The sequence below is a fragment of the Danio rerio genome, chromosome 24, assembly GCF_049306965.1.
Source record: "Danio rerio strain Tuebingen ecotype United States chromosome 24, GRCz12tu, whole genome shotgun sequence".
Lineage (NCBI taxonomy): Eukaryota > Metazoa > Chordata > Actinopteri > Cypriniformes > Danionidae > Danio > Danio rerio.
In genome coordinates, this window is record NC_133199.1 from 31,466,602 (window position 1) to 31,493,853 (window position 27,252).

The window sequence follows — 27,252 nt, forward strand, 5'->3', positions numbered from 1 at the left end:
ATTTTGCCAAGTGCTAGTTGTCCTGAGACCAACATATTTTATGATGACCCAGGGACATCATTTCTATCAGCCAATCAAACGTTATTACATCATCATTATGAGCCTCCTGCAGAGTCCGCCAAAAACGCAAATTCAAAAAAGAAAACACACACACACCCACGCACAGGCAACTGCCATTTTCACCAGTGAAGAGGACAGGTGAAGAGGACAAGTGAAGAGGTGAGATCACCGGTTTTCTTCTATAAGTTTACAGAAGCATTAATGATTGTAAAATTCATATGTGTTTATGGATTTGTCCTTTTTTCAAGCGAAGTAAACGAGCAACGTTTAACTTTTGTTTGCATTAAGTTAGCCTAATTAGCCGTCCCTACCTAACGTTAGATTAGCGTGCTGCTCTTCCGCTACTGTGATTTACTTTCTGGTATTAATTAAAACAAGCTAACAATATTGTTTTGAATATTTAAATCTAGCAAACGTTATTAAACGCGACTAAACTTACCCTCTTGCTAATTTAGCGACCTTTTTTTCTAATAATTCAGTTTTTAGCATGTATTATGTCAATTTCATTTAAAGACACGCCAGAAATGTGGACCAACACAGCACTAACGTTAGTTTAAACACAAGACAGTAGGTTATTTGAGGCGTTAACTACTGTGAATCACTGCAAAAATTCAACTAACGTTAGTGATTTAATTTAATATTTTTTTCTGTTAAATATGTTAATCTCAGGTCATCACTGATTTATTAATATTAATAATACGTTAACCTCAGACCATCATCACTTATTTATTATTATTATTATTAATACTTTAACCACAGGTCATCATCACTGATTTATTAATATTATTAATAAGTTAATCTCAGGTCATCATCACTGATTTATTAATATTATTAATACGTTGCAGGTCATCATCACTGATTGAATAATTAATATTAATATTTTAACCTCAGGTCATCATCACTGATTTATTTATATTATTAATATGTTAACCTCAGGTCAGGTTATTAATATGTTAACTTCAGGTCATCATCACTGATTTATTATTATTAGTAATTTGTTAACCCCAGGTTATCATCGCTGATTTATTAATATTATTAATACGTTAACCTCAGGTCATCATTGATTTATTAATATTATTAATATGTTAACCACAGGTCATCATCACTGATTTATGTATATCATTAATATGTTGACCTCAGTTCATCAAACAACAAAAAAAATTTATTAATATAATTAACATGTTAACCTCATGGCCTTAACTGATTCATTAATATTATTAGTATGTTAACCTCAGGTCATCATCACTGATTTATTAATATTATTAATGTGTTAACCTCAGGTCATCATCACTGATTTATTATTTATAAATTGTTAACCTCAGGTCATCATCACTGATTTATTAATATTAATAATACGTTAACCAGAGGTCTTAATCACTGATTTTTTTATATTATTAATACGTTAACCTCAGGTCGGCAATTTATTAATATTATTAATATGTTAACCTCAGGTCATCATCACTGATTTATTAATATTATTAATACATTAACCTCAGGTCATCATCACTGACTGATTCATTAATATTATTATGTTAACCTCAGGTAATCATTGATTTATTAATATTATTATTAATATGTTAACCTCAGGTCATCATCACTGATTTATTTATATTATTAATACGTTAACCTCAGGTCATCATCACTGACTGATTAATTAATATTATGTTAACCTCAGGTCAACATTGATCTATTAATATTATTAATATGTTAACTTCAGGTCATCATCACTGATTTATTATTATTAGTAATTTGTTAACCCCAGGTTATCATCGCTGATTTATTAATATCATTAATACAATAACCCCAGGTCATCATCACTGATTTATTAAAATCATTAATATGTTAACCTCAGGTCATAATCATTGATTTATTAATTTTAATAATACGTTAACCTCAGGTCATCATTGATTTATTAATATGTTAACCTCAAGTCATCGTAGCTGATTTATTAATAATATTAAAACTTTAACCTCAGGTCATAATCAATGATTTATTAATAGTATTAATACGTTAATCACAGGTCACAATCACTGATTTATTAATATTATTGATACTTTAACCTCATGTCATCATCACTGATTTATTAATATTATTAATACGTTAACCTGTGGTTATCATCGCTGATTTATTAATATTATTAATACGTTAACCTGTGGTTATCATCGCTGATTTATTAATATTATTAATACGTTAACCTCAGGTCATCATTGATTTATTAATATTATTAATATGTTAACCACAGGTCATCATCACTGATTTATGTATATTATTAATATGTTGACCTCAGTTCATCAAACAACAAAAAAAATTTATTAATATAATTAACATGTTAACCTCATGGCCTTAACTGATTCATTAATATTATTAGTATGTTAACCTCAGGTCATCATCACTGATTTATTAATATTATTAATGTGTTAACCTCAGGTCATCATCACTGATTTATTATTTATAAATTGTTAACCTCAGGTCATCATCACTGATTTATTAATATTAATAATACGTTAACCAGAGGTCTTAATCACTGATTTTTTTATATTATTAATACGTTAACCTCAGGTCGGCAATTTATTAATATTATTAATATGTTAACCTCAGGTCATCATCACTGATTTATTAATATTATTAATACATTAACCTCAGGTCATCATCACTGACTGATTCATTAATATTATTATGTTAACCTCAGGTAATCATTGATTTATTAATATTATTATTAATATGTTAACCTCAGGTCATCATCACTGATTTATTTATATTATTAATACGTTAACCTCAGGTCATCATCACTGACTGATTAATTAATATTATGTTAACCTCAGGTCAACATTGATCTATTAATATTATTAATATGTTAACCACAGGTCGTCATCACTGATTTATTAATATTTTAACCTCAAGTCATCATAGCTGATTTATTAATATTATTAACACTTTAACCTCAGGTCATAATCACTGATTTATTAATATTATTAATACGTTAATCACAGGTCACAATCACTGATTTATTAATATTATTGATACTTTAACCTCAGGTCATAATCACTGATTTATTAATATTATTAATACGTTAATCACAGGTCACAATCACTGATTTATTAATATTATTGATACTTTAACCTCATATCATCATCACTGATTTATTAATATTATTAATACGTTAACCTGAGGTTATCATCACTGATTTATTAATATTATTAATACGTTAACCTCAGGTCGTCAATTTATTAGTATTATTAATATGTTAACCTCAGGTCATCATCACTGATTTATTAATATTATTACTACATTAACCTCAGGTCATCATCACTGACTGATTAATTAATATTATTATGTTAACCTCAGGTCATCATTGATTTAATAATATTATTAATATGTTAACCTCAGGTCATCATCACTGATTTATTAATTTTATTAATACGTTAACCTCAGGTCGTCAATTTATTAATATTATTAATATGTTAACCTCAGGTCATCATCACTGATGTATTAATACATTAACCTCAGGTCATCGTCACTGACTGATTAATTAATATTAATATGTTAACCTCAGGTCATCAATGATTTATTAATATTATTAATATGTTAACCTCAGGTCATCATCACTGATTTATTAATATTATTAATATGTTAACCACAGGTCATCAGCACTGATTTATTAATATTATTGATACTTTAACCTCAGGTCATCATCACTGACTGATTAATTAATATTATTATGTTAACCACAGGTCATTATCACTGATTTATTTATATTATTAATATGTTGACCTCGGGTCATCACTGATTTATTAATATTATTAACATGTTAACCTCGTCATCACTGATTTATTAATATAATTAACATGTGAACCTCATGGCCTTAAATGATTTATAAATATTATTAATATGTTAACCTTAGGTCATCATCACGGATTCATTAATATTATTAATATGTTAACCTCAGGTCATCATTACTGAATTATTAATATTATTAATGTGTTGTTAACCTCAGGTCATCATCACTGATTTATTATTTATAAATTGTTAACCTCAGGTCATCATCACGGATTTATTAATATTATTAATATGTTAACCTCAGGTCATCATCACTGATTTATTAATATTAATAATACGTTAAACACAGGTCTTAATCACTGATTTATTAATATTATTAATACGTTAACCTCAGGTCGTCAATTTATTAATATTATTAATATGTTAACCTCAGGTCATCATCACTGATTTATTAATATTATTAATAAGTTAACCTCAGGTCGTCAATTTATTATTATTATTACTACATTAACCTCAGGTCATCATCACTGACTGATTAATTATTATTATTATGTTAACCTCAGGTCATCATTAATTTAATAATATTATTAATATGTTAACCTCAGGTCATCATCACTGATTTATTAATATTATTAATACGTTAACCTCAGGTCGTCAATTTATTAATATTACTAATATGTTAACCTCAGGTCATTATCACTGATTTATTAATACATTAACCTCAGGTCATCATCACTGACTGATTAATTAATATTAATATGTTAACCTCAGGTCATCATTGATTTATTAATATTATTAATATGTTAACCTCAGGTCATCATAGCTGATTTATTAATATTATTAATATGTTAACCACAGGTCCTCAGCACTGATTTATTAATATTATTGATACTTTAACCTCAGGTCATCATCACTGACTGATTAATTAATATTATTATGTTAACCACAGGTCATCATCACTGATTTATTTATATTATTAATATGTTGACCTCAGGTCATCACTGATTTATTAATATTATTAACATGTTAACCTCGTCATCACTGATTTATTAATATAATTAACATGTGAACCTCATGGCCTTAACTGATTTATAAATATTATTAATATGTTAACCTCAGGTCATCATCACGGATTCATTAATATTATTAATGTGTTAACCTCAGGTCATCATCACTGATTTATTATTTATAAATTGTTAACCTCAGGTTATCATCACGGATTTATTAATATTATTAATATGTTAACCTCAGGTCATCATCACTGATTTATTAATATTAATAATACGTTAAACACAGGTCTTAATCACTGATTTATTAATATTATTAATACGTTAACCTCGGGTTGTCAATTTATTAATATTATTAATATGTTAACCTCAGGTCATCAGCACTGATTTATTAATATTAATAATACGTTAAACGCAGGTCTTAATCACTGATTTATTAATATTATTAATACGTTAACCTCAGGTCGTCAATTTATTAATATTATTAATATGTTAACCTCAGGTCATCATCACTGATTTATTAATATTATTAATACATTAACCTCAGGTCATCATCACTGACTGATTAATTAATATTAATATGTTAACCTCAGGTCATCATTGATTTATTAATATTATTAATATGTTAACCACAGGTCATCAGCACTGATTTATTTATATTATTAATATGTTGACCTCAGGTCATCACTGATTTATTAATATAATTAACATGTTAACCTCAGGTCATCACTGATTTATTAATATTATTAATATGTTAACCTCAGGTCATCATCGCTGATTTATTAATATTAATAATATGCTAACCTCAGGTCATCATCACTGATTTATTAATATACAGGTCATCATCACTGATTTATTAATAATGTTTTAACCTCAGGTCATCATCACTGATTTATTAATATTATTAATATGCTAACCTCAGGTCATCATCACTGATTTATTAATATTAATAATATGCTAACCTCAGGTCATCATCACTGATTTATTAATAATACGTTAACCTCAGGTCATCATTGTTAATATTGTGGATTTTTACTTTATATTAGCAAATTCGGGTCAGAATTGGTATTTGCTAGATGTTGATTTCATGCATAAATTGTTTTTTTTCTAGAGAAGGTAAATAAAAGTAAACAACAAAATGCATTCTTTGGAGAGCAAACATTTGTAATATTTTGTATTTGTTTTCTCTATCTTAAAGTTTAAAGTATTTATTTTTTAGGTGTTTTATGGTTGAAAAAGACCAGGCTGAAATCAATGCCATCCGTAAGGTGTTCAACGAGTCAGACAGTCTCCTTTGTTGGTGCCATGTAACGCAAGTAAGTACTAAGTTAAGATACTGCTTTTGTTTTTCCTCATTTTATAGATTCATATTCTATTTTTATCAACTGTCATATTAATATATTTTTATGTAAATCTCTAACAGGATTACCATTCACATTTTTTCATCTTCAGTTGCTAATGAATCAGTGGATTAAGCTTAAGCTTATTTCACATTGCAACATGTCACACAACATACTGTAATATTACTTGACATTATCTGGGTATTATTGTGCATTTATGTCAGTCATCGATGCACTTAAGCAAAAAAAAAAAAGGAGCAATAAGCAATAACATATATTGTTTTTACTTTGATTTGAGTACCCCTTAACTTGAAGCTTATAATGCTTGATCCTAATTTCGAATGTGTCATGGAAGTTCTGACCATATTAAATATGTTGTGTTACGTTTTTCCACCATTTATTACACACAGGCAGTAACTTGTTGGCTGTCAATATCTGAATCTGGTGTGAGTGGACCTGAAAAGGCAGATTCAAGAGCGCACATCATACAGTTTATGTTAGAGATGAAATGCTGTTTAAAGGTGTGTTGCTATTTGTTTTATAGTGCTTTCACACCTACACTTCTGTTTCAGAACCTGTCTCGTTTGGCCAGTTAGCGCGGTTCGTTTGGCATATGTGAACAAGGCAATTGCGCTCTATTCCACGCCAAAGTAATCGCTCCGAGACCGCCTGAGTGAGGTAGTCTCGTCTCGATAGAAACGAACCCTGGAGCGGTTCGATTACAGTGAGAAAGCGTTCCGATCCGAGCGCGGTTATATCACAGTGTTTTATGGATATGTAATAGGCATACGGCTAAATGAAGAGAGAATTATGAGTAGGGTGGGAAGTTTCACGGGTCTCCGGATGCCCAAAAACAAGTGATGACCTCCCGGTAATCTCGCGTCTCCCTCCCGGTCCTCAAATAGGCATCGTCGCGCACCCTTCTCACCCCTCCCCACTGCATCTCTCCTCAGACACGTTGCGCGTGCGCGCCTTGTCAACCACCACCAAACCACCACCTCTCATGACAGCTGAGCGGAACGCTGCAAAATAAACCCTGACACTCTGACCAATGTGAGGAGAGTTTACTCGCACGTGACTCGTATTAGCTCTTTTGGTCCGATTAGAAACTTTGCAGTGTGAAAGTGAACCGCTCCAAGAGCAAAGAGCAACAATGTAACATTTGTAATCTCTGTTTCGGAACAACTGAATCGATTCACAGGTGTGAAAGCACCCTTATAGTACAATTGTATGTTCTAATGTGTCATTCTACTTTGGTAACAAGCTTGTAACATGCATTTTTAATATGTGAAAAAATAATGTTAATGACAGCTAATATAAAATGGTAACCCACATACAGTATGAAGAGTTCAGATGCAAAAGCCTCTAAGTCAGGTCTCAAACTGCCGACCCTCAAACCATTTGCGGCCCTGCCTCCTCCATCCGGCCCACAACTGACATCAAAAATATAATGATATTCGGCCCATCAAAACATATATTTTTGAATCGCTATCATTGTTGTGCTATCACATACTTCTGGTTTTGACTCCCCACCTACTGGACATTTAAAGTTACATTTTAAGTGACAGGGTTACTTTCGATTTCCCTCAGTGTGCGGTCAAGAGTAACACAAACAGATTATTTCCGGGGCTGATTTAAACATTGAAAATTATGTACGTAAGCGCTCTATTTTTGTAAATTTTCAAGGGTCATTTAATTATACTCAGTTTTATACCCCCTGTACTTTGTTGTACAAACACCTTTTTATGGCTTACACATGTTTGTGTAAATATGATAGTTTTGCTAATATTCGATTCAAATGGTCTTATGAATAGATTTTCCACATATACATATTAAGATTTGGATAAATGTGTATTAGTAAAATTTTACTGTTGGCTTTATTAAACATGTTAAAGTAAATATGTACATCCTTATCCCCTCTTTATTTTATTTTTACCAAAAAGAATGATATTGAGAACGATTGCCAGCAACGTCAATAAAGTTACCCAAACTACATTCTAATGTCGTACGCTGAAAATTAGCATATTTTCCAGCCTTATTGTTTATGCTGTTATTTAACTTTAAAGGCAATGAAAAAAACACACCTTACCACAAAAGTTCAATTACAGAACCTACACACAGGAGCTGTAGAAAAAATTCTAATTTTAAGAGAAATTTTCAGATAACACTTGCATCTGGCCTCTTCTCACTCACACACAATTACTCTCCTTCAAAAATGAATTTATGCTGCTTATCAACTGTGTTCAGATATAAACTAGGCTAGGTGTGCAGAGTTTCATAGATTAACTTTACATATTTTACACACATTTGTAAGCATTCAATTTATATTAACAACCTTAATTCATAATTGATACCTTTTAGGTCAGTTTAAAGTGCATTTCACAGCATGAGCTACATTTTTTTGTTTTAAATAAAGATATATTTTAATTCTGTTCTGAATAACATTTCAGATCATAGATCTTACATAGTCCAAAAGGAATTGATTAAATTTATTATAATTTGATTAAATGTGAAACTATGATGCCTTTTTATAATTTATGATAACTTTGCAACTTTTCTTTTTTGTTATAAACATGGATTGTTTGGTGGGTTTGTTTTAGTTACTGCAAATAGTATTATGTTATGTTGGTTTATCCAGTCATAGACCTACAGTGATTTAGACAGTATAAGAACAATAAAGATTCTCAGTAGATTTACCGCACACACTGGGGTATATATCTGTGTGAAAGATTATTTAATGACCTAAAAATCTACAGCAGTTTTTATGCTAACAACATGAAACATGATTTTCCTTGTAAATTTTTACAGGCACAAGAATTTAAGGAAAATGCTGAGATGTTTCACTGCCAGTTTAGGAACTTCAAATATGTCTGCAAGTACTTCAGGAACAACTTGGAGACAATTGGTCATCTGTGGTCTAACTTTGGAAGATGCTATAAACAGAGACTCTGACACAAACAGGGAGACTGGTCTGAAATACATGATACCCCCATGAAAAACGGAAGTGTTGGCAGGTGTGCTTACCAGTTTAATATTTGATCTGCTATAGTTACAAATCAGACTGTTATATCTTTTAAGCGTAACACCTGTTTCACACCGCAAGCGTCAGCGGTGCGTGTTTTTTTGTCGTCCGTGTTAACAGATTAGAGCTTTCATACGTCGCTGAAGCAGCAGTGCAGCGATAGTTTCGGCGCTGGGTCTATTTTTGACGTGCTGCTCACGCTCAATTAAAGTGACAGTGCATTGATAATGACCTAAATACATTAAATGACAGTAAAAAGTAACAATTTTACTCAATAAATTCGTCAATAATATCAACTGATTTATATATAGTCAATCAAATGAACTTAAACCATTAAAAACTGCAACAAACCTTTATTTCGGCCCAAACTACAAAACCAATAGTTAAACAATTTTAGTATGTTTTCTTGGCGAGGGGAAGTGATTTACGGGAATTGTAGTCCATAGCAAAGTGTATTGTGGGTAGTGTAGTTCGACATGCATGCTGGATGATGTGAACTCGCTGTGTGCTGTGCTGCTCAAGCAGAGGAAGAAAGCTTTATTCGGCTTTGCTTTATGTTCGCTCAAGTTATTTCACCTGGGAGCTGTTTGCACTGTGAACCTGACAACACAAAAATAATAAAAAGAAGGGCATGCATTGATCACTTTTATACATCTCATCCTTTGCACGAGCATGAATTAACGTGCTGTTACTCTGCCGCTGGACATCACTGAAGTGGATCATGTAAAAATATAATTATAACTATACTGTATAGATATTATAACTATAGGCTTACAACATCCTGTCAATCAAAAACCAAATGACATATCACTGGCGATTGTCTTCTGACGTACTCCTCATAGAGTTTGAGAAGCATACAGTACTGTTTGATCTATAAAATTTGTAAAATAAAGATTTGCAGGTTAAAGAAACAGCATAGGAGGAGGTTGCCGTTGGTCTTGTTGCAGATAAAAAGTTTGAAAAGTGTATTTGTATATAGAGAGACATGGGTAACTAGATAGAATAGACAGCGATATGTTGATCTCTGCAGCAGCTGCCGAAGAGCTGCGCGCTGCAGACGCAGCTGGTGTAAAAGGCAAACACCTGCGTGCTGCTACTGCTCGACATACGCGCTGCTCACGCACTGCTTTCGCTTGCAGTGTGAAACAGCCGTAAGGACTTATTATGCGGTTCTGTTGCATCTTGTGGATAGAAAACATCAACTGTCGCTGACGAGCTGTCTCTCAGAAATTGTAAATATTTTAAAATAAGCACTATTCTTGCAAATAAACTGCATAGTTGCAATCAAAACAACTACATTCTCGACTAAAAAAAGCCTCAAAAGTATATTTTGTTGTTTCACAGCATTAATATTTGTCAAACTAGTGTCTGCTGTATGTGGGCGGAGTTATACACAAAGGGTAAAAAGGTAGTACGGATGCTTATATTACTTAAATATATCACGGCTATCAGTCAATTTCGAAATCCAGACAGAACTGTTGTGTGTAATTGTATGTGTATATATATATATATATATTTATATTTAAAATAGTAAATATATTAAATATTTTATTTATAAATATTTATTTATAATAAATATTTAATAAATATATAAATATAAATAAATATTTACTATTTTCCCAAGTGTATATAACAACTACTGTAAGAAAATGTCAGAATCTGGTACATTCTTTCTGTATTATCTTTGCTTGAACTGACCCAATCTAATCCTGTTTATATGAATTGAACCTGCTCCCGACCAGGTTTGAGCTACCAAAACTGTTGCTATGACAGCGACTCTCGGATCAGTTTTGAAGAACGAAATGATCCTGGATCGTGTCAAATCATCATTATCCAAAACCAGCTAACTGAGTAATCCATGTACGAAGAACTAACCCCATGTACGAAGAACTAAGAAGAAAACGCAAAGAAAACAAGTATTTTTATTTATTTTATTTTGTACAGTATATCTGATATCAGTTTAGAGCATAACATTTACAATAGAACAACTGTCTAAAATGAAATAAAATTCTAATTGTAAAAACGTAATTGAGTTTTGTTTTTGTTTACCACCTTAGTTGTGTACTAAGCTTATTTCAGGCAGTCCTCTAGAAAGGAAAAGAAAACATCAACTGCGAGAGGTCCCAAGAAATGAGTTGCCAAATCAAAGCATGATTCAGGGCCCAGGTTTTGCACATTTATCTTGTTCAATGCTCCTCCTGAAAAAAAACAACAATAATATTACTTGCAATCACGAGTTGCCTGTTATACAAAATTACAAAAGATGCTAGATTTTGATTTTCTAGTTGATAAATTGACTTTTTGATAAAGGGACTAGACAACAGGCTGAAAGGTTTGTACTATGTTAATATTACAATAAAACACATCACGTTTAATAAAACACTATAACATCTCCAAAAACTGCTACTTTTTCATGCCAAAAGAGAGTTTGTGCTGCTGGGCATAGTAAATCTGAAATGGTTTTACACAAAACTAAAATCTAGAAGCTCAATCCTTAAAATGTGTATAAAATTATAGCTTTAAAACGACTTAAAGAGTTCATTAGGTTTTAAAGAGTTAAGGAAGTCTGAACAAAATATTTATTGCTTGTTTTTATGTAAAAAATAAAAATAAAAAAATCTATCTATATATATATATATATATGTGTGTGTGTGTGTGTGTGTGTGTAATGATATTAATAAATCCGAGATGATGACCTGAAGTTAACGTACTAATAATATTACAAATTAGTGATGATGACCAGAGGTTAACATATTATTATTAATAAATCAGTGATGATGACCTGAGGTTAACATATTAATAATATTATTAAATCGACGAGCTGAGGTTAACAAATTAATATTATTACATCAGTGATGATGAACTGAGGTTAACATATTGTTATTAATAAATCAGTGATGATAACCTGAGGTTAACATATTAATATTAATACATCAGTGATGATGAACTGAGGTTAACATATTATTATTATTATTAATAAATCAGTGATGATAACCTGAGGTTAACATATTAATAAATCAGTGATGATGACCTGAGGTTAAGATATTAATAATATTAATAAATCAGTGATGATGACCTGAGGTTAACATATTAATACATCAGTGATGATAAACTGAGGTTAACATATTATTATTATTATTAATAAATCAGTGATGATGACCTGAGGTTAAGATATTAGTAATATTAATAAATCAGTGATGATGACCTGAGGTTAGGATAATATTAATATTAATAAATTAGTGATGATTACCTGAGGTTAAAATATTAATAATATTAATAAATCAGCGATGATGATGTATTAATAATATTAATAAATCAGTGATGATGACCTGAGGTTAACATCTTAATATTAATACATTAGTGATGATAAACTGAGGTTAACATATTATTATTAATAAATCAGTGATGATGACCTGAGGTTAAGATATTAGTAATATTAATAAATCAGTGATGATGACCTGAGGTTAAGATATTATTAATATTAATAAATTAGTGATTACCTGAGGTTAAGATATTAATAATATTTATAAATCAGTGATTATGATGTATTAATAATATTAATAAATTAGTGATGGTGACCTGAGGTTAACATGTTAATAATATTAATAAATCAGCGATGATGACCTGAGGTTAACATATTAATATTAATAAATCAGTGATGATGACCTGAGTTTAGCATAATATTAAAAAATCAGTGATGATGACCTGAGGTTAACATATTAATATTAATAAATCAGTGATGATGACCTGAGTTTAGCATAATATTAAAAAATCAGTGATGATGACCTGAGATTAAGATATTATTAATATTAATAAATCAGTGATGATGATCTGAGGTTAACATATTAATAATATTAATAAATCAGTGATGATGACCCGAGGTTAAAATATTAATAATATTAATAAATCAGGGATGATGACCCGAGGTTAACATGTTAATAATATTAATAAATCAGCGATGATGACCTGAGGTTAACATATTAATATTAATAAATCAGTGATGATGACCTGAGTTTAGCATAATATTAAAAAATCTGTGATGATGACCTGAGGTTAACATATTAATATTAATAAATCAGTGATGATGACCTGAGTTTAGCATAATATTAAAAAATCAGTGATGATGACCTGAGATTAAGATATTATTAATATTAATAAATCAGTGATGATGATCTGATGTTAACATATTAATAATATTAATAAATCAGTGATGATGACCCGAGGTTAAAATATTAATAAATCAGGGATAATGACCCGAGGTTAACATATTAATAATATTAATAAATCAGGGATGATGACCCGAGGTTAACATATTAATAATATTAATAAATCAGTGAGGATGACCTGAGGTTAACGTATTAATAATATTAATAAATTAGTGCTAATGACCTGAGGTTAACATATTAATATTAAAAAATCAGTGATGATGACCTGAGGTTAACATATTAAATATATTAATAAATTAGTGATGATGACCTGAGGTTAACATATTAAATATATTAATAAATTAGTGATGATGACCTGTGGTTAACATGTTAACATTAAATCAGCGATGATAACCTGAGGTTAAAGTATTAATGATAATAATAAATCAGCTATGATGACCTGAGCTTAACATATTAATAATATTAATAAATCAATGATGACCTGAGGTTACCGTATTAATAATATTAATAAATCAGTGATGATGACCTGAGGTTAATATTTTATTATTATTAATAAATCAGTGATGATAACCTGAGGTTAACATTTTAATAAATCAGTGATGATGACCTGATGTTAAGATATTAATAATATTAATAAATCAGTGATGATGACCTGAGGTTAAGATATTAACAATATTAATAAATCAGCGATGATGACCTGAGGTTAAGATATTAATAACATTAAAAAATCAGCGATGATGGCCTGAGGTTAACAAATTAATAATATTAATAAATCAGTGATGATGACGTATTATTAATATTAATAAATCAGTGATGATGACCTGAGGTTAACATATTATTAATACATCAGTGATGATGACCTGAGGTTAACATATTAATAATATTAATAAATCAGTGATTATGACCTGAGGTTATCATATTAATAATATTAATTGATCAGTGATGATGACCTGAGGTTAAAATATTAATAATATTAATAAATCAGTGATGATGACCTGAGGTTAACATATTTATAATTTTAATAAATCAGTCATGATGACCTGAGGTTAACATATTAAATATATTAATAAATCAGTGATGATGACCTGAGGTTAACATATTAAATAAATTAATAAATTAGTGATGATGACCTAAGGTTAACATATTAAATAAATTAATAAATTAGTGATGATGACCTGAGGTTAACATAATAATTATAATAAATCAGTGATGATGACCTGAGGTTAACATATTAAATATATTAATAAATCAGTGATGATGACCTGAGGTTAACATATTAAATAAATTAATAAATTAGTGATGATGACCTAAGGTTAACATATTAATAAATCAGTGATGATGACCTGAGGTTAAAATATAAATGATATTAATAAACCTGTGATGATGCCAACATATTTAACAGAATAAATTATTAAATCACTAACGTTAGTTGAATTTTTGCAGCGATTCACAGTAGTTAACGCCTCAAATAACCTACTGTCTTGTGTTTAAACTAACGTTAGTGCTGTGTTGGTCCACATTTCTGGCGTGTCTTTAAATGAAATTGACATAATACATGCTAAAAACCGAATTATTAGAAAAAAAGGTCGCTAAATTAGCAAGAGGGTAAGTTTAGTCGCGTTTAATAACGTTTGCTAGATTTAAATATTCAAAACAATATTGTTAGCTTGTTTTAATTAATACCAGAAAGTAAATCACAGTAGCGGAAGAGCAGCACGCTAATCTAACGTTAGGTAGGGACGGCTAATTAGGCTAACTTAATGCAAACAAAAGTTAAACGTTGCTCGTTTACTTCGCTTGAAAAAAGGACAAATCCATAAACACATATGAATTTTACAATCATTAATGCTTCTGTAAACTTATAGAAGAAAACCGGTGATCTCACCTCTTCACTTGTCCTCTTCACCTGTCCTCTTCACTGGTGAAAATGGCAGTTGCCTGTGCGTGGGTGTGTGTGTGTGTGTGTGTGTTTTCTTTTTTGAATTTGCGTTTTTGGCGGACTCTGCAGGAGGCTCATAATGATGACGTAATAACGTTTGATTGGCTGATAGTGATGATGTCCCTGGGTCATCATAAAATATGTTGGTCTCAGGACAACTAGCACTTGGCAAAATCAGGACGAGCGTGCCACGACCACGGAGTTCGTTTCACGGAGGATATGACGCGCTGCGCTGTGGGGCCTTTGATCGATCAGGCGCGAAAAGCAGGAAAGATAGCCTACTACCGTGGTCTGTTCGGGTATATTGAAGGGAAGCGCATTGACGCCGCATAACTGTGTAGTTGTCCTTTTATGGTAGGACAGTTTGAAATATGACTGTTAAGAAACGGTAGGCTGGGAGGTATGCTCTGTTGTGGTTATAACTGTTTGGGGTTTATACCACCCGTTCTGAGATTTCCTCTTTTGTGAACAAATTTCTGTTATTTTATTTCATCTTTTGCTATTTTTGTTATGTTTGCAGTTAAGTTCAAAATTTCTCTCATGTCACTTAACGTCAGGGGCATCCAAGATAAAGTCAAACGTAAAGCAATGTTCTTATTTTGTAAAAGTAGTGGTTCTCAATGCATTTTTTTTACAAGAGACACACTCAACTGTTTCAGATTCTTCGTTTTGGTCTAGTCAATGGGGAGATAAAGTTTTACTTAGCCATGGTTCCTCCCACTCGGCTGGTACTGCAATTTTATTTAATAACTGTCCAGGGAAAATAATTTCTGCTAAATATGACCCTAATGGACATTGGCAAGCAGTGGTGTTAAATATTGAGCACTTTTTTTTCATTCTGGTAAACGTATATGGTTACAATAATTCTAAATTGAATCAAAATCTATTGCAGGAAATATCCTCAGTAATTTCCGATTTAAAGAGATCATACCCTACAGAAAATATTGTTGTGGGTGGAGATTTTAATGTGGTACCGGATGAAACTTATGATAGATATCCTCCTAAAAGCACATTTTCTCTGCTAAATCCCTTGGTTTCCAAATTCTGTTCTAACCTTAAAATAATTGATGTCTGGAGATATCTTCATCCTAGCCTTAGGCAATTCTCATGGTTTAGACCCAATGCAGCCAGCAAATCAAGAATCGATTATTGGTTATTATCAGATAACTTACTTTTATTTGCTAAAGACTGTAAAATGTCTGCAGCACCTTTAACAGACCACTGTTCCATTTCCTTAATAATACAAACAGATCATACCTCATCAAAAACTAAGGGTTATTGGAAATTTAACTCTGACTTAATTAATAATGAAAAATTTTGTCTAAAATTAAGGGAGCTAATTCTAGATATTAAAAACAGTAAAAATTTTTGTTCTAATAAAGCCAGATGGGAATTTCTTAAATATAAAATTCGTGAATTCTCTATTAATTACAGCAAAATACTTGCCAAAGTCAGGAAACAACAGGAACTTAATATTATTTACTAAATTAATAAATGTTGTAATGATAGTACATTAACTGAGTTAGAAAAGACTAAAATAATTTATTTACAATTAGAACTTGACAACCTCTACATTAAAAAAGCTAAGGGTGCCTATATACGTTCTAAGGCTAAATGGATAGAAGAAGGTGAGAAAAGTACTTCTTATTTCTGTAGATTAGAAAAGAGACGACAACAGAATAACTCTATACTTTCTCTATTAATAAATGGCACAGAATGCTCAGACCCCACTATAATCAGGGAGAACGTTTTTAAATTCTACAGTGACTTGTATTCTTCCAACCTCTCTCATTCTGATTTAAATGAATTTTTTGATAAAATATTACCTAATATTCCCCGTATCAACAACGAGTGGCGAGAAGGCTGTGAGGCCGATTTACAAATTGAAGAACTTGACTCTGCTGTTCAAAAGCTTAAATTGAATAAATCTCCTGGTCCTGACGGTCTAAATTTTTCTGGAATGATATTAGATCATTACTATTTGATGCTTTCCGTGAATCTATTGAAGATGGATCTTTAGGTCCAAGTATGAACCAAGGTTTAATCACACTAATTCCAAAACCTGATAAAGACTTAAAATTGATTGATAACTTTCGCCCAATCACTTTACTCAACAGTAATTATAAAATTTTCACACACGCATATGTTAATAGATTAAAAAAAGGTATTCATAACTTAATTAACTAATCCCAATCTGGCTTTCTGAAAGGTAGGTCGATTCATAATAATATAAGGTTGGTGATGGACTTGGTAGAGTACTGTGACTTAATAGAGGATGATGGTTTTATCCTTTTTTTAGATTTTAAGAAAGCCTTTGACATGATTGAGCACACTTTTATTTTCAAGTCCTTAGAATTATTTGGCTTTGGTGATAAATTTGTTAATATTATCAAAATGATTTATGGAAATATGAATAGTTCAGTATCTCTCCCTTCTGGCACTACACATAGATTTCCGATTGGCTGTGGAATAAGGCAGGGGTGCCCTTTGTCACCGTTTTTATTTATTTTAGCGGTAGACATGTTAGCCACAAAAATTAAATATGATTATTCAGTGGAGAAATTAAATATTTTCGGAAAAACAATAGGAATTAGTCAGCTAGCGGACGACACCACATTATTTTTAAAAAATAAAGACCAAATTTCTCCAGCTATCTCTTTAATTAGTTCTTTTTGTAAAGCATCTGGCCTCCAATTAAATTTAAACAAATGTGAACTTTTAGCTCTTCACCCTAGTCCAGATCTATCCCTGTTTAACATCCCAGTAAAAGAAACTGTGAAATATTTAGGCATTTTGATCTCAAAAGATTCAAACATTAACATAAAAAAAAAAAACTTTGAAAATAAAGTACATAAAGCTAATGGTATCCTGAATTGCTGGCTGCAGAGAGATATTTCAATTTTTGGACGAATTCTTCTATCCAAGGTTGAATATCTATCAAAACTAATTTACCCTGCTCAGGCTTTAGCTCCCTCTTCAGCAATCATAAAAACAAGTAACCAAAAATGTATGACTTTATTTGGAGACACAAAACCCATTATATTAAAAAATCTGATATTATCAAATCGTATGAAGAAGGTGGTCTTAATATTATTGAGTTTGAAAGTATGAATACTATGTTAAAACTGAAATGGCTTCAAAGGTTTTTGAGTAATACTGAAAGTTTCTGGTACACTGTTCCTTGTGCCTTGTTTAACAAACTAGGTGGCATCCGATTTCTTCTCAGATGTGACTTTGACTTGCCTAAACTCCCGGTGAAGCTTTCAGCATTCCACCAACAAGTCTTGCTGTCTTGGAAACTAGCGCACACACACAATTTTACACCTCACAATACCCCTATTTGGAATAACAAGTATATTCTACACAGGAACAAATCCATTTTTTATGAAGAATGGTTAAATAAAAATATTTGGTCAGTAACAGACTTAATGGATGGAAGGGGCAATATTCTAGATTACAATACTTTCACTCTAAGACACGGATTTGCTTGTCATCCAAAGCAATTTTTCACTGTTATTAATGCTATACCCTCAGGTATAAAAATGTTAATGAAAAGTTACCTATCCTATTCGAAAATTACTCCAGTTCTTCCCTTATTATATACTGGTGAGATTGAATTTGATAATAAACTTTGCACTAATAAACATTTAAGACAAATTATTATCCAATCTTGTTTTCCTTATCAAGTATTAAGAAATAGGTTATTTCATTCAGTGGATAAAAATACTGTTAAATATTTTAGAACAACATATCTTAAATTTCCAATTCTCCCCAAGGCAAAAGAAGTACAATTTAAAATATAAAATGATATATACCCTTCTAATAGATTCGTACATGTAAAATTTAACTTAGAAAACTCACCATGCCATTTATGTAAACACTTTAGTGAAGACACAGAACACATATTTTTCTCTTGCAGCGCCGTTCAATCATTTTGGAAAAAAGTACAAGACTGGTTGATAATAAAAAACGTGGATGCTGAAGGTTTGACTTTTACATTACAAGATGTACTATATGGAATTACTAAAGTTTGCTCTACTTTGCACGATTTGATAAATATGATAATTGTGTTAGCCAAATATTTTATTCATAAATGTAGATATTTCAAAACTCCTCCTATACTTATTGTATTTAAAAAAGAACTTAAAATATTTTCAGATGCCCTGGTTAAAATGAAAACAAAAATTGCCTTAAAATGTTTAATTTATTTGTAGTATATAACTTGCCATAGATGATATATATGTTGTACTTAATTTTTATTTATTTATTTAATTTTTGCGTTTTCCTTTCACTCTTGAATTTATTTAACTTGAATGTTTTTTGTATATTACATTTGTATCTTTGTATATTTTTTTGTGTTGAGCCTTCCATATATGACACACAAGTTGTAAAGTTGAATCCCATTTTGTTGTATTTGGATTTTGTATTTTCAATTAAAAAAAAAAATGAATGCACTTAAAAGTATACTTTCACATTGTAGAACAACATATGTAAACATCTTCACAGATATTATATATATACACATATCACAAAATAATCACATACATATTCCCTGCACATTACTGTTATAAATTACTATAAAGTAATTATATGATTCTTCCTAAATAAACTATTCACAGTTTAATTATTCTAGAACACACACAAAGGCATATAACCGACCTACACATATATCTCTCTTTATATATACATTGTAACCAACTATGGGAAATTATAGCACTTTGTGACTTTATAATTACTTTTGTAACAATATTCCCTTTGTTAGTTGTTATGTTAATACATATAATATACATTCACTTGACCGTTTCTTCAGTTGGCATTTAAATCATCACTGTTACCGTTGGAATTACAGTGCAGAGCGTATAAATATACAGTTAATATGAACTCTTATATATTAATATACACTATCAGGTTAATTTAATAGATGACACTTGTTGCTTTTATATCTAACGTATATTCAACACATTTTGATAACGATTTCAATATTTCATACCTGATAAGGGACAATAATGTTAATAAAATCACAGGAAACACGGAGCTGCTGCTGCTTCACGTCAGAGTCTGTGTATTCTTTGAGCAGCAAGCCCCTCCCCCTCATTACGTATGAAGTAGAAGTAGCCAATCGGAAAAATGTAAATCATAGCATCACATTACATTAATTTACAATATTTATTTTCTATTTTCTACTTAATAAAACTAAAGTGTACGGACTAGAAAGACAAATAAACTTGGATTTTCAATTTCTAATAATTCATAACCACTTCACATACACGAATAACAAACAATCATATGTTTTAGTCAGAAAGCCTTTTACAAGTAAGCATATGTTCATTTACTCACCAGATATGTTTTAGAAACTCTCCAGAGCTCATGGAAACCATCCTGTGTTGCCGTTAGCATTCGGGCAGAGTAGGCTAGGCGGCTCCAGGGATTCCCTTGCTAGTTTGCTTCGAATTAAAGGAGAAGTGTCGATTTTATTTTACAGATGGGTAACAACGCACAAAATAGCATTAAGCGTGACAAAAATGTGTTGAACATGTACATTTGATTGACAACTGTATTTCCTTAAAGAAAGTCATTAAAATACCAACATTTAGGTAGTTTGACTTGCTGTTCTAAACCTCAGATGGAAAATGGCGTCTGGAAAATTCTTCAGTGACTGGGGCTGCATGAATTCCCGGATGTTGGAAATAACACCACCAAGTGTTGAAAAGATTTCTCCTTTATTTCGCACTGAATAAAATCAATTCTAACTCTTATTATATTCATTTATCAAAATCTAACTCTTTAACGTCAACACTTTACTCTGAAATGCTTCAACACCGAGAATTTAACTCTGATGAATTTGCTGTGTATATATATATATATATATATATATATATATATATATATATATATATATATATATATATATATATAAACTATAATATTACATCACAAATTATAATAAAGAAAAAAAAAAAAAATATATATATATATATATATATATATATATATATATATATATATATATATATATATATATATATACTGTATATACCAGGATACACCAGACTATACAACAAAATATAGCCAAAAAACCTTTAAACCAAACCCCTACAGTACTTAAACCTTCATTCATTCATTCATCATTCACTCATTATCTTTTCGGCTTAGTCCTTTCACCAGTCCGGGGCTACCACAGCGGAATAAACCGCCAACTCATCCCACACACTTCCACGCCCCTCCAGCTGCAACCCATCTCTGGGAAACTAATTAAATATTAAAGACTTATTCCAAAAATTATTACAGAAAAGGGCGAATGTCAAACTCCTCATTTAAACCTTTTGGGAGACATGTGTCTAAAGTAAAAAAATCCAGAAAGCTTCGCGTTGCAACAGCAATTTATTAAGATCACCACACCGACGTGGATGTAGTACTTCTGAAATGAAGTTATAAAGAATAAAGAAATAAAACACTGAACACAAGCGCTCTCGTGATGTCTTCATTTACTGTTCACTCAGCATGTATATCAGTGATTACTCAATACACAATACATTACATCATGAATAACCAAATGGTTTCCTATAGTAAATGTAATGAAACACAATTATTATTATTAACCAGAAAACTACAACTAAACCCTTTTGATCACTGAAATATGATCACACTAATCACTCAGTGAATCACTTATTTAACATTCTCACTTTGAAATACACACACTTGGCCTTAACACTATATCTGTAAAGTTTAGTAGTATAATACTTAAACATATTCACACTATTAATAAAACACATTTATATTAACACATACTCTTGTGCACTCTTCCTACACACATTACTCAGGTGAAAATAAACATATTAAAGATGCAACAAAGAATACTAAATTACACATTAATATATATATATATATATATATATATATATATATATATATATATATATATATATATATATATATATATATATATATACTGCTTATAACATTGCATTTAATATGCTCCACATTACATTAAATGAATATAAACTAAGTGCAGTCCACATTACTAGCAAAGAGGGCACATCTATACAGATTAATGTACATATAATTTAATAATCACTAATTATTTTAAATAATACACTCAATTAACATTGGTATTTGGCGATCTATTATCTGATAGCGGGCTAACGCGCTAAGCACGAGGCTATATACTAAACATGTGCTCTAACATGCAAACTGATAGCATACATTCATTAATTAACTACTTAACATAACTTCTTATCATTTTAAACGGTTTATTTTCTCAACGAAAGTGTTCTTTGTGCATTAGTACGGAACCCCGGAAGGGACGTAGTGGAGGAGAAAAAAAATGGGTGGGTGAAAAAAAAATAATGGGTGAAAGAAAAAAAATGGGTGGGAGGAAAATATATATTTCTAAGTTTTTTGCGTTCCCTCGCAAAGTTTTGCGTTCCCTCGCAAAGATGTTTTGCGTTCCCTCGCAAAGATGTTTTGCGTTATCTCGCAAAGATGTTTCTCCACAAACACTTCCTGTTCACTGCACTCACGTAAACCATCCCGTTTTTGCCGAGTTTCTCCCGTATTTTACCATTCTATCCCACTTTCTTTACATTACTGTGCGTATGCTACCTATGAACCAGTGAATGCATGTATAAGCGCTGACTGACAGACGCGCTTCGTACAATAAACTGATCCCAGATCAGCGTCCACGCCATTTACAGAGGAGCGGGTGTATGTTTAAACAGACAAATACACTGAATAATATGAAGTTTCTAAAGTAATGGACTGCTTTCATTATAGATCTGTGCATTCTTACAGAGACACCTCTGTTATCAAACTAAACAAAACATGAGATTCATTTGCTGCGCACTTGTTTGATAACAGAAGTGTCCCTTTAAATACTGCGGTCAAGCCAGCCGCGGTTCGGAAAAACACAGTCAAGCCAGCCGCGCTTTATATTTTGGTGCGCGCGTATTATTATCATTACGGTAATGTCAGCAGCCACACAGAGAGCGCTCCACAGAGCACCCATTTCGCCCAGAACAGAGAGATAACAACGAAATATAAGTTTATCCCCCTTTCCTCCCACGTATGCTTTATTAAACAATTTATTAGCTTTTTTTGACTGTTGTTATTTTAAGAAATTGGTTTCTGGGCTTACCTTTAATTTCCTCAAGTCTATCTTTTTGCTTCAAATGATTTTATAGCAGATCAAACGGACAGAATAAATATACGATTTCTAAACACCCAGAATGCGTTTTTATTTCTCCTAGCCAACTACAGTACATTGCAAATAAGGTTGAATGCAATTTTATACAACGTGCCTAACCTCAGAAAGTGAAAATAATCATGAAGTAGTCCAACATAGCATTGTTTAAGTTACAAATATATGTTGGTTTTATTTAAAGGGGATTTAAAAATGTATGCTTCTTTCAGTATATGGGATATGGGGCATTATTACACTTTAGATGACTGTAAAGACCTTATTATTTGTTATAAGTAGAATAGAACAACAATAAGATCTGATGCAGGAAGTCAAATACTAAGCATACATCATATGAAGCCTGTTTTACTGCAGCATTTTGGAGAAATGTACCATTAACACACTTTAAAGTGCTATAAAGAAATAAGTAGAAAAAAAACAAAGTTTGGTTCTGATACAGGATGTACATGAATACCTCATGTGAAAGACCTCATTTAAGTTAACAGAAGAAAACTATGGACAGGACATCCAATATTATATGCATACCTCATAATAACTTACTGCAGCATTTTGGAGAAATGGGCTATTAATGAGCTATAAAGTCTTTAAAGTGTTATAAATACATTGTTTGGAATAAGTTAAATAAAAGAGTGATCAGGTCTGATACTAGATGTCCCATGCTATATGCATATATACAACATATGAATCCTTTTTACTGCAGCAATTTGGAAAAAAAATTGCTCATTTAAAAGATGTAGAAAAAAAAACAATAGTCAGGTCTTATACAGGTCATCCCATACTAAACCTCATATAAAGACTTGTTACTGCAGCGTTTTGGAGAAATTGGGCATTAACATTACTCAAAGTGTTATGAAGACCCAATTTTCAATAAATAGACAAAAAACAATGATCAGTTCCTGTACAGAACATCACATACAATATGCATACTACATATAAACACTTCTTACTCCAGCAATCTGGAGAAGTGGGACATTAATATAATATAAAGTGTTATAAAGACCCCATTTCGATTAAGTAGAAAGAAACAATGGTCAGTTCTTATTCAGGACATCCCATACTATATGTGTACTTCACATGAAATCTTTTTTACTGCAGCGTTTTGGAGAAACTGGGTATTAACCTATTATAAAGTCATATAAAAACCCCATTTCTAATAAGTAGAAAAAAACAATGGACAGTTCTTATACAGGACATACCATACTATATATGTACTTCACATGAAGCGTTTTTACTGCAGCATTTAAAAAAAAACGGGGTATTAACATAATATAAAATACTATAAAGACCACATTTTAAATAGGTAGAAAAAAACAATGGACAGTTCTTATACAGGACATCCCATACTATATCTGTACTTTACATGAAACCTTTTTACTGCAGTGTTTTGGAGAAATTGTATATAATATATTTCAAAGTGTTCTAAAGACCCCAATTCAAATAAGTAGAAAAAAACAATGGTCAGTTCCTATACAGGACATCCATACTATATCTGTACTTCACATAAAACTTTTTTACTGCCGCATTTTGGAGAAATGGGGTATTAAAATAATATAAAGTGCTATAAAGACCTCATTTCAAATAAGTAGAAAAAAACAATGGTCAGTTCTAGTACAGGACATCCCATACTATGTGTGTACATTACATGAAACCTTCTTACTGCACTGTTTTGGAGAAATGAGGTATTAACACAACAAAGTGATATAAAAACCCCACTTCAAATAAGTAGAAAAAAACAATGGTCGGTTCTTATACAGGACATCCCATACTAAATATGTACTTCACATGAAACCTTTTTACTGCAGCATTTTAGAGAAACGGGGTGTTAACATAGAAAAAAAGTACTATAAAGTCCCCCTTTCAAATAAGTAGAGAAAAACAATGGTCAGATCTTATACACGACACCCTTATCTCTGTGTGTACTTCACATGAAAGCTTTTTACTGCAGCATTTTAAAGACACGGGGGAATTAACATAGTATAAAGTAATATAAGGACCCCGTTTTAAATAAGTAGAAATAAACAATGGACAGTTCTTATACAGGACATCCCGTACTATATGTGTACTTCACATTAAACCTTCTTACTGCACTGTTTTGGAGAAATTGTATATTAATATGATTTAAAGTGTTACAAAGACCCCATTTTTAATAAGTAGAAAAAGACAATGGTCAGTTCTTACATAGGACATCCCATACTATGTACTTGACATGAAACTTTCTTACTGCACTGTTTTGGAGAAATGGGGTATTAACATAATATAAAGTACTATAAAGACCCCATTTCCAATAAGTAGAAAGAAACAATGGTCAGTTCTTATTCAGGACATCCCATACTATATGTGTACTTCACATAAAAACTTTTTACTGCACTGTTTTGGAGAAACGGGGTAATAACCTGATATAAAGTGCTATAAAGACCGCATTTCAAATAAGTAGAAAAAAACAATAGTCAGTTCTTATACAGGACATACCATACTATATGTGTACTTCACATGAAACCTTTTTACTGCAGCATTTTGGAGAAAGGGGGTATTAACATAATATAAAGTGCTATAAAGACCCCATTTCAAATAGGTAGAAAAAGACAATGGTCAGTTCTTATACAGGACATCCCATACTATATATGTACTTCACATGAAACCTATTTACTGCAGCGTTTTGGAGAAAGGGGGTATTAACATAATATAAAGTGCTATAAAGACCGCATTTCAAATAAGTAGAAAAAAACAATGGTCAGTTCTTATACAGGACGTCCCATACTATATCTGTACTTCACATGAAACCTTTTTACTGCAGCATTTTGGAGAAAGGGGGTATTAACATAATATAAAGTGCTTTAAAGACCCCATTTCAATTAAGTAGAAAAAGACAATGGTCAGTTCTTATACATGCCATACCATACTATATATGTACTTCACATGAAACCTTTTTACTGCAGCATTTTGGAGAAACGGGGTAATAAGCCAATATAAAGTGCTATAAAGACCCTATTTCAAATAAGTAGAAAAAAACAATGGTCAGTTCTTATACAGGACATACTATACTATATGTGTACTTCACATGAAAACTTTTTACAGCAGCATTTTGGAGAAAGGGGGTATTAACATAATATAAAGTGCTATAAAGACCCCATTTCAAATAAGTAGAAAAAAACAATGGTCAGTTCTTATACAGGACATCCCATACTATATGTGCACTTCACATGAAACATTTTTACTGAAGCGTTTTTTGGAAACAGGGTATTAACATATGATAAAGTGCTATAAAGAGCCCATTTCCAATAAGTAGAAAAAAACAATGGTCAGTTCTTATACAGGACATCCCAAACTATATGTGCACTTCACATTAAATCTTTTTTACTGCAGCATTTTGGAGTATTAGGTTACTAATGTAATTCAAAACATTATAAAGACCCCATATCAAATAAGTAGAAAAAAACAATGGTCAGTTCTTATACAGGACGTCCCATACTATATCTGTACTTCACATGAAACCTTTTTACTGCAGCATTTTTGAGAAAGGGGGTATTAACATAATATAAAGTGCTATAAAGACCCCATTTCAAATAAGTAGAAAAAGACAATGGTCAGTTCTTATACATGACATCCCATACTACATATGTACTTCACATGAAACCTTTTTACTGCAGCATTTTGAAGAAACGGGGTAATAAGCTAATATCAAGTGCTATAAAGACCCCTTTTCAAATAAGTAGAAAAAAACAATGGTCAGTTCTTATACAGGAC

At 31.1% G+C, this 27,252-nt stretch overlaps 1 protein-coding gene across 1 annotated transcript in view; it reads right to left on the reverse strand.

Annotated features, from left to right (window-relative positions):
* The window catches only part of LOC141380719 (uncharacterized), a 34,160-nt gene extending 13,781 nt beyond the window's left edge, over nt 1-20,379 (reverse strand). The window contains exon 1 of the transcript XR_012399437.1: nt 20,302-20,379. The gene's annotated coding sequence lies outside the window, so the exon portion shown is untranslated. The remainder of the gene's footprint in view (nt 1-20,301) is intronic.
* Nucleotides 20,380-27,252: the final 6,873 nt, after the last annotated feature.